This window comes from Colias philodice, chromosome 23 (genome assembly GCF_061535455.1).
Source record: "Colias philodice isolate Cphi_HAF_F1 chromosome 23, ilColPhil1 Martin Lab GWU primary, whole genome shotgun sequence".
Taxonomy (NCBI): Eukaryota; Metazoa; Arthropoda; class Insecta; order Lepidoptera; family Pieridae; genus Colias; species Colias philodice.
In genome coordinates, this window is record NC_143108.1 from 918,846 (window position 1) to 933,664 (window position 14,819).

At 34.6% G+C, this 14,819-nt stretch overlaps 1 protein-coding gene across 1 annotated transcript in view; it reads left to right on the forward strand.

Moving 5' to 3' along the window:
- Window positions 1-791: 791 nt before the first annotated feature.
- Window positions 792-14,819, forward strand: part of CtBP (C-terminal binding protein) — a 124,400-nt gene continuing 110,372 nt past the window's right edge. The window contains exon 1 of the mRNA XM_089709778.1: window positions 792-1,044. The gene's annotated coding sequence lies outside the window, so the exon portion shown is untranslated. The remainder of the gene's footprint in view (window positions 1,045-14,819) is intronic.

Sequence of the window (14,819 nt, forward strand, 5' to 3'; positions counted from 1 at the left end):
CAAATTTTATGTTCAATATTTAAGCCTCGTCTACACCGTTAATTTTGCATGTAAAATAATTAAAAATTCTTTACAGAATAATATGGATCTGTAGTATTAGATAAAATCTGTTTATTATAGCAAAACATTTTTTATATTTAAGAGAAACGCTAATTTTATTTATTGCATAGCATTTACACATCTTTTTAAATTTTAACACTTTGTATAAAATAATTACTAGCACATAGAATATGTTGTATTATAATGTAGGAACCTGATTATAATTGTTTATGCTAAAATTACAGGAGGTTTATGGAAGAGGAAGTATAATTACGAATAATTCACGGAATTTATACGAATATTAGAAAATAAAGATAAGGACTCGGCCAGTAAGCATTAGTATGAATACACTATATTTTAGTTTTTGAAAGTGAATGGAGTTAGGCAAACAAAGTGTTATTGATTTATTAAAAAAAAAGCTTTTTAAATAACTTACTTTTAGTATCAATGTTACTAAACTAATCGTCTGTTTAAGTCTAAGGTTTATGTAGTAACATAAACTTCTCAATCTTTTCATTTGTGTAAAAGTAATTCACTGCTTTTAATCTTTATTTCAGCTTTTGCTTTATAAATTATTTTGTTTATGTTTTATTTTAAAAATATATATTATATCGACACTGATAAATTTAATGAGCAGTGCAAACTATTCTTAATAAATTCATAAGTTTTCTACATATCCATAACTTTAGTTATCTGTTGTATTTCAACGTTTGTTATCTGTGTAAAATCGGCGCGTCAGCGGTCAGCGCGTCACATTTCATGAATCCGCCATTTTGTACGTAGCTAGCGGCAATTGAGGGTTCGCTTTCCCGGTTATGTGTTGATTGCGTGAAAAAACTGAAAACTTCTTCCGATTGACTTTGCAAACTGACTTTCTGCTGAATTGACATTATATAGTGTAATATATTTGCAGCTGTACCTAGTGCTTTCGTGAATAGTGAGTGTCGAGTAATTGGAGCGCGTGGCTGGTTGTTACTCTTTGTTGTTGGATTCTGCGTATATACGGTAAGTTTCGTTTAAGAAATGCTACTTTGGATACATTTTCATTGTGAAAAAGTGGATTATAGTGTTTCGCGTTAGTTGCGAGTTACACATGAATTGTAATTAGCGACAATGCGGTAGCGTCAGTCTGATGAATTAACGCTTGTGGCAGGCGCGTTCTACGCTGGGGTCTGAGCTCACTGTGTTCAGTAATGGCTGTCGCTTTGAAACGTACCAGTTACGACGCCACGCGTATTGGAATCAAGTTCGGACAATAGTTCAATGAATGTTTCTAGAACTTATTGCTATGAACTTTCAAGGTGCACGCGGTCGTCATAGGCGGACCACGGATCGCTGACCTAGTTAATGTAGAAAGTTGATGCGTTAATGATGCAAATAATTACTTTTTTGGTTAGATACCAGTGGCGACTATCAGGGAAATCTTTGGTAAAATTTAATTTATTCAGTTTCGCCTTGTGTTTTTTTCAGTCTCGCCTATTTTCATATATTATGTTAAAACATTTTAATTTCACTGTTATGCTAATCACTCACTTGAATAGTAAATTTATTTTTTAGCAATATATTATTATATTTATAAAGTGAAAATCGCAATCATAATAACAAAAAACTGTAAGTTGTAAATAACTAAAAAAAAAGTGTTATTTCCATGCATTGTAATGTGATGAAGTAGAACAAAGGTTAAGTATTCGGTTCCAAATATATAAAAGTATACATTTTATAAAACACAATATAGCATAGTAAACCTCAACAGAAAAAATAATTAAAAAACTTTAATATGGTTTGTCTAAAACATCACAAACATTGGTTATAATCCACGGTAATAATTCAACTTTGAATAGAACACTGTCCCTTTGCAAAGTGTAATTACAAAGTTCTTGTTCAACTAACTTTGATTCAGGTAAAAGTTTGAATGAAATTCATTCCAAAGTTTCACCTTTCGTTATTTACCTATAAAAGAGCCCGTGTTTGTTTCAACTTGTCAGGTTAGTTCAAAATTCTTTAACTTTTATTAATTTATCTCATTGCTTTATAAAATAAACAATTTGGAATTTTGAAGACCTACACAATGCGGAGTTTGCCAGAGTTTTGTTCAAATGAAAATTCATCAAGTTGCAACTTTTTGTATTTCTTTGACAATTGTATTTCAAAGTTTTGTTGTTTGAACGATGATGGGCATTATTAATAATTCTAAGAACTTGAGAGAAGTAAACATTTTAGATTGCAATTTAAAATTTTATATTACACAGGCTATTACAATAGGTACTTCAAAGTTATAAAATTTAATATCAATGTTTACTTAAGATATGACAAAAAAATAAAGTGGGAATTTTAGAACAATTTACTGTGAAACAATCATCTGAGCTTTAGTTTAATATCCCAAGAACTTTCTCTAAAGTAACCAATATTGTCTAGACCTAGAGGAAATTTTGAAGGAAATTTAGACAAAAATACAATGATTTACAATGCAACAGGTTGCATAATGTAAACAGTCATTTAATAGAGTTATATTTAAAAAAAAATATTATTGTCAGTTTCATATGTACAGACTTTCTCTTGAGACATCATGGAAAATACCCATTATATTCATTATGCCCAAGTATTATTTTACCTTATCTATCCTATTGTGTGTGTATAAACGATTACATATACGAAACATAAGGTCGGATGTTTATATGCACATAGCGCGATTCGTCGCTTTCTGCATAGCAACACATTCAACCTGTTATGACACAAGCAGTTTGTTTTGTACTGTAATTCTCACAATGCCTTATCATATAAATATATGTAGCGTCATTATAGATTATTTCATAATATTAATGTATTTTACATCACTTACATCTTACATCTTTCTCTAATGCCTTCATATCAGTTGTTGAAGAGTAGGTAAATAAATTACTTACTATAAAAATACACAAGGTTTTAACTTTTAATACTAAAGTTATCTACCGAAACATCACACGGACAGAGACACGCGTACTTTCGCATTTATATAATTTATACGCCTTTATTGTAACAAAGTAGAAAGTATGTAATTTCTTCCGTTTGATTTTGACGCGATTACCTCACTTTCAGAAAATGTTTCGGATGCTGATTATTTGGTGTAGTGGTATTATGAATAAATAAGTCGAATATGTAACCTCAACCTGAAAACGCATTTTTACTGATAAATTTTCTTTCAAAATAACATCGTATCGTAACTGAATGATCTAATGCAAAATTTCACACTTAGTACCTATCTGAACTAAGTTACATTAACTATAAACTATTAGTTTTTCAAGTGTACATTAAATTGCCATATCTACAAACAAATACATAAATATCAAGATGACATCGGACTTACCATATTACTATCGATATTAAGTTATGTAACTCTCATTTCATCGTTATCACAAAAGAGTCGTATAAATGACGTCATGTTTGCGCATGTTATAACGCGGCATTGTTGTATTTCAAATTAAAAGCATTACAAGATAATTTTTGCCAGCGTTTCATTATATTTTTGCAGACTGACTGACCTAAATTATTTTTAATTAACGACAAGCATACGCCGTCGGTTTTTGTTCATTCGTAAGCATAGACATTGTTCACGTTGCCGACGAATGTTGACACAAAAATAACACAATTAGACAATGAGCGTATAAAAACGACACTAACAAAACTTGTTAACCTTCGACAATATTAAATTCTGTACTAAGAAGGCTTTAATATTAAATGTGACTAAGCAATGAATGGCGAAATATTAATCAAGTTTGAAAAGTAAATCAATTTAGTATTTACCTACTTTGAAATCGGAATAGAATTATTGAATGTGAAGTGTTTTAAAATTATGTACATATTCTTAAACTTAAAAATAATTTTTTATGAATATTTAATGATTAGAACTTAGAAGTGTGCTTAAAACCTTTTATAGCGTACCGATTTCACTATACTATACGTAGGTATCAATTAATATTTGCACTTGTAATAACATTATAAACTGTTAGCATTTTTAAATTACTCGATCGGCACATTTTATCACAGCACGCGGTATTAAATGACAGTGACCATGGCCAAATTAACGAAATAATATAACCATTTGTATACGTATTATTTATTACGCAAAATAAACTAGATTTTTAGAAACACGTTACGTTTCTAACGTAATGTAGAACGCGCAAGATGGTTATTTATAAAAGCGTAGCTATTTTATGTTTATGAAGCCTTCTTCATTATAAATTCCTATTATCTTTATTAAAAGTAAGTTTTGATAGTAGAGTTAAAACGTTGTTCCTATTTTTATCTGGTTTGTACTAATAACATGGTTTCATCATGCCAGGACAGGTGAAACAAGTTAATGTTTACTCGTTATAACGTATTTTCCTTTTGTGTTCTTATTTCTAATTACATAGATGTTATCATACAACTTTAAGGATATTGTAACGAGGCCACTGCGGTTATGATTCAGAAAAACCGTTGCAAGTTATCTTTAATTCATTTATATTAATAAGCAAGGACCAGAGCACCTCATTTGCATAGCGTGTGTACAAATATTTTTACTTTTATCGCAAGATGAAATCCACAACGTTATTTTGTACTGAAACGTCTTTAAAAGGTCATAACGCTTTAACGGGCTTACATAACGACGCTCTATTCGCACGACACGTCTCAGTAAATAGCACTCGTATGCAGAGACCACATCCGCTCCGTCCACACACACAGGCGCGCACACAAGCACACGGCCGTGTGAATCGCACACACCCGAGGTCAATTCGCCCGGCCGGCTTGATCGACTATCGATTGTAGTTTTATATACGCCCACTACTTTGTCTTTATCTCGTTTCAAAAGTGAACATCTCCACACCCTGCACACGCTTTTAGTACCTGCATCAACGCAAGCCATAAACATTACACGACAAAAGTACATAGTAATAAAGTGAGAACGAAAAATTAAGATAACGCTTTTATAGATAACTTTTGAACATGTACGATAAGATAGAACATGCACGTAACACACCTAATTTGATACCTAAAATTCGCGCTTCTTCAAATGCAAAGTGTGCTACGTGGCGTAACTTTCTTCGTCACGAATTGGATATAAAACGGTCGCTGACAATATATGCGCATACATAACTCACTCGAATACAACGCCGCGTTTATTTTTTCGACAGTGAGGCTCGTTTTAAAGCAAATTGGACTCGTCTGTCACGCAGAGGGTTTTCCCCAGATGTTACTGTGCGGTATTTTTTTCTATTTCGCTCGCTTCGTCACGATGAAATGTCGCGCCACTTGATAATGCCGTGTTTTTGAGTGGCGTTAATGTTGTCTGGTTTTTGGTTGTGAATTTTTCGATTCCACACTTTAATTTTCATACAAAAATTACGCTCGGTAGCAAGTGTTATCAGCGGAGCTGTTAGAGCAAAGTGCTTAACGCGAGAAAATATCTAAACGTATAAAACAAACTTGAACGGTCACGCTCCACTGAAATTGGTCGATATGAGAGCTATAATTTAAGTTACGTAACGTTGAATTGTTCCGCAGACTTCCACTTGGAGCGCAAACCGAGGGGTCCTTATCCACCCCTATCGTTGACCGACCTATTAAAAACGTAATTACAAATCGCCTTTGTGTGTAATTGTTAAATGAGCGGTGAATTTATTTTTGAAACTGGTTTCATAATACAGACTTGCGTAGGAGAATAATGTTCTTAAGAGATAAACGGTCTTACTTATAAAATGTTACCCATTCGCTAAGCAATGGATTAGTTATTGCAATAACCTGTCTTGTTTTTATGAATGACGTTTCATGTGAGCAAGAGCAGGACACAGCTATGGTAGGAAATGGTTGAAATTTATCCATTGTTTAACTTTTTATAAGTAAGGCCGAAAATTATTAACAAGTTTTGATGTTAAATAATTAGGTTATCTATGTATACTGAAAGTTTGAACGGTAAAATGACCAGTAAGCGTTATAAATTTGAACAAGCATCAGCACGTTTTACGACACGCCAGCGGCCGTTCGCGCTTAGTTGCCAGTTTTTTCAAGTTTGATTCTAGCCGGCAGTATAAAGGCCGATAACAAATGACGGTCATAGCGGAGCGGGCATGTAATAAAACACTCGAATGTTATTGCTCAGCGATTCTGATGGCTGAAATACATAAAATTCCGGTCATACTGTCGCTTCAGCGAATATCAATGGCGCTTCCTTGAATTTACTACATATTTTAGATAGATATCTGCGGAAATGGCTCCTATTCGAATCAAAACGGGAAATGTTAAGCGGGGTAAATTTATATGAAAAAAGTTCTAGACGATTCGCTGCTAGCGGCGAGACGAGGTGGGTGTCTTTAGACAATTCTTTTGCGACAAATGACCAATTATAGCAATTTGTCTTTTGTAGAGTTCACCTTCATTAAAAATGTTATTGTACGCACGGCCATACAAGTACGTATGTAGACAAAGGGTAGGTGAACAATGGGTAATGTATTTCTGAGACAAAAGGGACGACTATGTAGGTACATACGTCCCAGGAGGAATGTTGAAGGGAAGCGATCCCAAGATTTGAGATACGACCTTGTTCCGTCCCCCCTCTAACTCATTTATCGACTGCTTTGTGCTCCCGAGTACCTACTATGTCTGTCATTTTGATATCGCGATGTGACCGGGAATCCAATTTCGGTGAAATATACAGTACATTGTTGTCAAAGTAATTGAATATACTATTGCCTATTTGTTTGTGATGTATCAATAAGTTTGATTTACATGAGAATTTGACGACAGCAATGCGGTGTGTGGGGACGTCAAAGCGTCTAATAAACAAAGATATTTTAATATTTACGCCATAAATGCGATACAAAAACAGCCACTTACTCATCTAGCGAGGAGACGGAATAGTAATTCGGAAACTTGCTCCCGAGAGACAAATATTAAAGCGAAGTTGTAAGCGCTTTTATTCCAGAAACTACCATGAGTAGTTTGGAACTTGTGCAAAGCTTCCAGTTCTTGCTAGTTTTCATTACTCTTGAGGGTAGTTTAACATGTGCTTTTGCTTAATAAAATCAACTATTACTTTGTCTGTAATCAATTTTGGTAATGTACATATTTATAAAGTTTGAATGTTGAATTTCAAATTGTGTCCACATTTATCATATTATTAATTTTATTCATTGTTAATTATTATGTGCAATAAAAATCAGGTTTGAAACGCTTACTTTAGAATAACTCACAATTCACATTTCATATTGTGTAACGCCTAGAATTTGCCCTACATTTTTCTAAAACTTGTTTTGGTATTATGGTTTTTATGGTTTTGTGTTATAGCATACACGTTGCACAATATTTTAGTATATCGTATCAAGTATCGTATGGTATCACAGGATATTTTTATTTATAATTTTCCAGAAACTATTTATTTATACAAAAGTTAAATTGCGATGACTTGCCTCGTTTATTCTACGTTCGAATGTGACGCCTAAAGTCGTAGCTACATCAGATATTATATTATTTTTTCAGATAATTAATAGTGGCCCCACTAATTTACTCGTAACATAATGAAATAGGTATGTACTGTGTGTGCATTTCGATCTACGGAATGATAGCATTATATTTTTCTTATATATAAAAATGAATAGCAAAATGTGTTGGTAAGCGCATAACTCGAGAACGGCTGAACCGATTTCGATAATTCTTTTTTTATTATATTCCTTGAAGTACGAGGATGGTTTTTATGTAGAGAAAACATAAATATGTACCACGGGCGAAGCCGGGGCGGACCGCTAGTTGGAAATAAATAAAGAACTGGTAGTAAATATATTATCATTTATCACATTATATATTTTAATTGAATGTAGAAAATATATCAAAGTAAACGTAGGTAAGTGATGTGCAACGCAAATAGATGTAAAAATAAACATCTTCAAATGTTTTATACAGTTTTTTGTTAGAAACTACCGTGTGTCCGGGTTGTGTTGATGTGATTTTGTATTTTAATTTTTTCAATATGAAACACATTATAACCATATATTAGTAGCAAAACGTAGAGATTATCGGAATAATTTAAAAGATATTGAATAGTTTTTTCAATTTTCATACTTAAATCGCAATTATTATAACATAGTATTGGTAGTAGGATAACTTTTATATTTTCGCTTTAGTTGCATTAACGTCAGTAGTTTAGCTATTTGGAAATGTCTGTTTCATTTTAGACCTTATAAGTTATCATGAATGAATAAAAATTTATTCTCTATTATTGAAAACCACATCTCATTGGTAGTTTGTTGTTAATGGTGATAGCATGTAAAATAAATTGCTATACAATACTATCACAAAATAAAATATGATTTAAAGAGAAACAGCTTGATTGTACATAATGGTATTTTTATCAAACAAAAATCATGAAATATGTAGATTAAACAGATAGAAAACAAAATTAAATTCGTCATGTCTGATGCATCGATGCGGTGTCATTATCCAAATAACATAGGGGCTTGTTGGTCCCCGCTCACTAAGTTTCAACTAATATAATACATAATTGAATTGTAATATGATACCAGGACCTTTTTGGTCATAACAAATATCAAACTCGAATTTAATACAAAACTTAGATTTTTCTAAATGGTTAATTTATAGTCCGAAATAAATATAGTGTGTTTATCTACACTTGAGCCTATTTCTACATTAAATCTTTTAAGAATCCTGAGCCAAAACCACAGCTAACAGATGCAGGATCTTTCGAGCCGGAATTTATTCCGTCGCAACCCATTTGCCACTTTATGCCTGGCGTATTCTTTAATCTATTGTCTAGTAAAACTCGTGAATTATCGAACACGTATAGCGCAGTGGCGGTGGCACGCGAATAATCCATTTAAGTGTGATCATTTGGTTGTTTATTGGCGTACGGTCGGCCGGCGATAAAGAAATTTATAGCTCAATTCGGCAAGAGCTGCACGGTCGGTATGCCTTTGTGTTGAACCATGCTGCGTCAGCGGTTTGCACACGGAGACATTGTTTTCTTGTTATTGTGTCTTTAGTAGCGGCATTTCGGGGGAATTATGCATGTGCTAAATTTAGTACCGTACTATAGATAGATGTGGAAGATTTTGAATACTTCTACTATAGATAGATGTGGATGATTATTGGGTAGTCCTAAATGAGACTAATCGTTTCGCTTTTTCAGTCTGTCGGCAGATTCCTTGAAGATAATTGTTGCCATTTATAAATGGCGCCAATCTATTTTATTAATCAGTCCTATTAGTGAAGACAATAGAAAGTTTTTTGCGGGGTATTCTGTTATTCAATTTACTGTAATTATAAAAATAATGATCTAGAAATTTATAGCTTACTACTGTAAAGTAATGGTTCTATACTAATTTTATAAAAATCTTAAATGTTTTATTGTAATGCTAACTTTGTGCGTGCAAGCTGTAAGGTAAATACTGTGAACTAGTTTACATTCGATGATTGTAATAATATTTCACACAAAATCAACATTAGCTGTTGTCCACCAGGTGTTACGTACACAAATAAAACATCACCTTTCTAAGCACAATGCTTTCGAAACCATTCACATAAGGGACGGGACCTAAATGGGTCGAGTTTTGTCAATGGAAATCCATGATTAGCTCTTACCATGGCTAGTATTTCCTCGTGTTTGATTTGACGCGGGTATCTCGGTGCGTTTTGACCAAACGAACATAGAGCTAGAGCAAGAGCATTCTTTCGTGATATTTTAGTTTAAACGAAAACTCTTATTTAGTGTTGATCAGCATTAGAACATTGCATAGAATCTTTTCGAACGCACTAAGAACAAAGAAAGAATGCTCTACGCTTGTTTACACTAAAAGTGGGGTAAGAATGAGCATTCGCTCCTTTGATTTAAACTTTACAGCAACTGTAGTATCCTCATGACCGGTCTTTAATCAGCAACTGTAGTATCCTCATGACCGGTCTTTAATATCTAACTAACTAACGGCTAACTAATGATCGGCCCAATCCGTGTTGCGTGTATGTTGTTACAATCGAATAAATGAATTGGATAACGTATTTTAGATGATCATTAGCAACGGTCGAAGGAAAATTTCGATTGTGTGTGTTTTGGGTTATGGGGAAATTGTATGTAATGTTTGAATCGTATTTACTATTTATACACGTTTGTAATGTCTTCTATACAGGGTGGAAGGTTAAGATGGGGCATGAAGGGCAGGTACCTTAACCGTTGTAGCTACATGAAAACGTTCTTAGGAGACTATCCTTAAATTCTTGAGAAATTTTAATCTACATTCACAGATTTTAAAAAAAATGTACGGTCAGCAAAAAAAAATCTAGCAGAAAGTGGCTCATTTAAGAAAAGCTTGACACGTCCGCGTCGTTCACGCGTATTGAATGAGAATACGGTGATAGCAATTTTAGCACTAATTGTGGAAGCATATCCCGAAATTTCTTCAAAAAAAGTTGCCGTCGAAGTTGGTTGTTCGCACTGGATAGTGTTAAAAACATGGAAGAAATACGGCTACAAATGCTACCGCCATGGGCGATTAGTCCAAGCATTGCAATCTGGGGACTATGGACGCAGAGTTGCATTTTGCAGATGGTTACGGGGCAAATTTAGTAGAGATAATGATTTTATGAGTTTTCTATTAGCGCATCTTTTGTTGAATCACTTATTTTCTTAGTGAATGTGTGGAAATAGTTTTTCGCGATTTCTGACTTTTCTAGTACTCATACCTCAGTTGGTCTTTTAGAGTGTTTTGATCCACATGAGAAACTGGATCGATTGGCATCAAAAAAATTTTTTTTGAAAACTGCCGATTTCCTTGCTGACCGTACATTTTTTCAAAAATCTGTGAATGCAGATTAAAATTTCTCAAGAATTTAAGGATAGTCTCCTAAGAACGTTTTCATTAGGGATGTAACGATACCGATACCGATACCGATATATCGGCCGATATAATCGGCAAGCCGATATATCGGTATCGCCGATAATAAAACAACCGATACCGATATCAAACAATTCAAAAAACCGCGCCCGCGGCCCGATGAACGATGCGGGAGGCCGCCCGCGCGTGCGCACTTTGTTTTCTGAAAAAACTCTACCAATAGTGAACTTTTATTAGGTACTGATTGTATGTGTATTACTTAAAGTTTAACTGACTTTGTAAAATAATAATACTAAAATAAATGGTTTTGTTGTTTTTTGATTTGGCATTTTTATTTAGGGCCGATTTTTCAATCCCGAGATAAACAGTCTAATAACTACCCCTCGAATAGATTTATTCAATTATTTATCTAACTCATAACGGCTCGCCTATTTTTCAATCGAGATTTATATTTTGATGAATAACTATCTGACCAAATATTTCCATATTGGCAGCTCTGCTCTCGGAGTGGCGAAACAAACATATTAAATTAGTCAGGTTAGAGCGGGATAGAGTCAACTCTTGCAATTTGTCAACAACCGTCATTATGACTCACGTCAGGAGTGCATTTTAAGTTTGTCTTGTATTGCTCTTGTCTTCTATGATTGTTGATTGTTATTTCGATTCGAGTAAAGAGTTTAGTTAAATTTGTGTTTCAATTTAAATATTTTACGATGGAAACGACATACTTAAAGGCAGCTTTCGGCAAATTTTCAATGGCATGGTCATCAGTACTATCAAAAACATCAATTTCAATATGATTTTAATTGATAATAATTATATAGAAAGAGGTTTAATTGTTAATAATTCTACGCTCTATGTTATGACATACGAAAATATCCCAAATTTGACGCGTCAGTTGTCAACTCAAACGCCTAACCGTCGAATAGCACGCTATCTGGCCGTTGGAGCGGCAAATAGATTTATTCCTCAAATAACGTAGTTATTCGATAGATAAGTCCTATTCGTCTATTGAAAAATTGAATATTTTGTTAACTGAAGAATAAAGTCTATCTAGCTGTTTATCTGGGCATTGAAAAATCGGCCCTTAAAAGAAAACGATTAACAGTTGAGTCTCTGTTAAATGTTGGTAACTTTTTATGCATAATTCACTATTTATTTTTCTCCCAAGCCATCGATATCGGTATCGGTATCGGTATCGCCGATACATTACTACAAATATCGGTATCGGTATCGTATCGGCAAAATCATGTATCGTTACATCCCTAGTTTTCATGTAGCTACAACGGTTAAGGTACCTGCCCTTCATGCCCCATCTTAACCTTCCACCCTGTATATAAATTAGGCTGACATTATTTCATTAAATCTAATTAATTTATTATTTTATTAAATCTCAACTCAAATGTAATAATAATAAAATCGCTTTTAGTAGTCCAAGTTGGTCCAATGGTTAAATGGTCTGTAGAAACAATTAAAAGATGTTGTAGGTACAAGTTTTAGAACACAGCATCGGTCGAAACTATATTTATTATTATTAAAACATGATGTCAGTGCAGTTTCAAATGATCTGACCCCAATAAACCGCAAACTGTGCATTCTATTTGAAGTATTGTTTTGTCGACGTCGTTTTAAATTCAACCACTTAGTGCACGTATCGATTACAATGAAATCTCGAGCATTTATGAAATTGTTTACTTTTATTAATAGCAGCAAAAAACATCTATCTGTTATTAATACTATGTCTCTTAGCATTTAAATGAAATCTTTTCGTTAATTACTATTTGTTCGTAAGCACTCTTTAATTAAGCGTCCGTTTTTTAAGTGGAGAGTTTATTTAAAGCGTTGGTGTTCATAATTTAAATGGCGTCCGTGTAAACAGTATTTAGGCGGTGTTCACAATAGTCACAAATGATGGCGGTTATGCGGGAGTGTCAATAGAAGGATGGGGGTGTAGGATAAACCGAGTGTCACGATGGGAAATGTAAATAAGCCAATATTCATCAGTTTTAGAGGCCATGTCGTTTTGAGAATTCCTTTTGTATGCCTACGTTTGACTGACTGACGCTAATAAATGGCGACAAAGAATGTATTTTGCACAGTTATTATCCTTATGTAAGCGGAGACATGTATCAAACAAAAGACCATTTAAATGTTCAGACTATCTTGAATTATAAGTGGCATAACCAATTCGACTTTCTTTTATATGATATGTGTAATTAAAGCGGCTATTAAGAGCCTTGTATTTGCATAGCCATGGACGCGGCGCATCCACGCCCGTCGGTCAGGTTTTTACGGTTTCCGCTGGGCTCACGGATTGCCGGCCGAATGCCGAGATGGGATGCTTAATTGGATTTCGTTTGGTATCGGAAACGGCCGATTCTTTCCCCCGCTATGCAGTTGTTCACCTTTGTTGCTATGCCGCGCTTTTTGATATACAGTTTTTGAAAGTTGTAGCAATGTTTTTTAACGTTGAAGATCGGATTACTTGTGATTACGAAGAATGGTTTTGAATTGCTTTTTAATTTAAGATTGTTATAGAGGATGTATTTTTGCAATATAACGTTTTAAATAAATAGGTACCAAGCATAGCGTCGGAAGTGTTTAATTTACATTTAACAAATCGTGTTATAAGAAAGCTTCTTAAATTTATTATTTCAGGTTTTTTTTTATTACCTCAGGCATAATAGAGCTGTCTATGTGTACATCTTGAATGTTCCTTTTGATCGCTTATACAAAGTAAGAAGCACCTATACAGTATTTATTGACCCATAAAAGCTTAATGGATGTTACAATAACATAGTTACTATAGCCGTAGCACTTGAAGTAGCTTCTATTTTGTTAAAAAGTTATTCCTTTACTTGAGTTTTCCAGTTCGAAAGTTGCGGTTAACTTTAAACTGGCGAACCGAGTTAAAATAGGTGGGTCTCGGGAAGTTTGCCGTTCGCGAGCGACGTTCATACCTCGTGGTTAGGGAGCCAGGTGCAAAGGAGAATGGGCGATTTGTCCCCAGAGTGTATCAAGTTGTGATGCATGTCATTTGAAAGGTCATAATAATAGCTTCATTTTATTGTATGACACCAACAATGAGACTCGTGCAGGGAAAGAACTAGGAATCATTTAATTTACTAAACCCGTGAAAGTCTAAAACAGTGTTTTACATACGTTTTTACGTTTATTCCGTTTTTTTTAAAGAATATATTAAATAAGAATATATTATTTTAAGTTTGGCTTTTATTTGTGTGCTATTATTTTATTTGCTTTTAATTTAGCACACCTTGCGGTGCGTACCTATGCCGGTGGTGGTGGGATGGTAGGATGCCTGGTGGGGGACGGCGTCGGCGGCGCGTTGTTACTTGTAATGGCTGGTTCACACTTTGATTAGTGCGAGTGCAGGTGATTAGTGGGAGTGCAGGTCAATGGTGAAATTCGCGACGCTACACACTACGCTAAACACTTAACACTAAACACTCGTGTCCAGACGTGTTTAGGCAGGCACACTGCGAGTGAGGGGGAAGGGAGGGCGCGCGGGACGTGACTACTCGCAGTCCACTCGCAAAAAAATAGAACACGTTTCTATTCACTTTACTACACAGCCTACTAAACACTTGCACTAAACAGTCGCTGTCCACACGTAGTCACACTAATCATCTGCACTCGCACTAATCAAAGTGTGAACCAGCCATGAACAGCGACTGTTTAGCGACTGTTTAGCGTGTTCTATTTTTTTGCGAGTGGACTGCGAGTAGCCACGTCCCGCGCGCCCTCCCTTCCCCCTCACTCGCAGTGTGCCTGCCTAAACACGTCTGGACACGAGTGTTTAGTGTTTAGTGTTTAGCGTAGTGTGTAGCGTCGCGAATTGCACCATTGACCTGCCCTCGCACTAATCACCTGCACTCGCAGTTGAATTGGACACTACTCGCACTACAC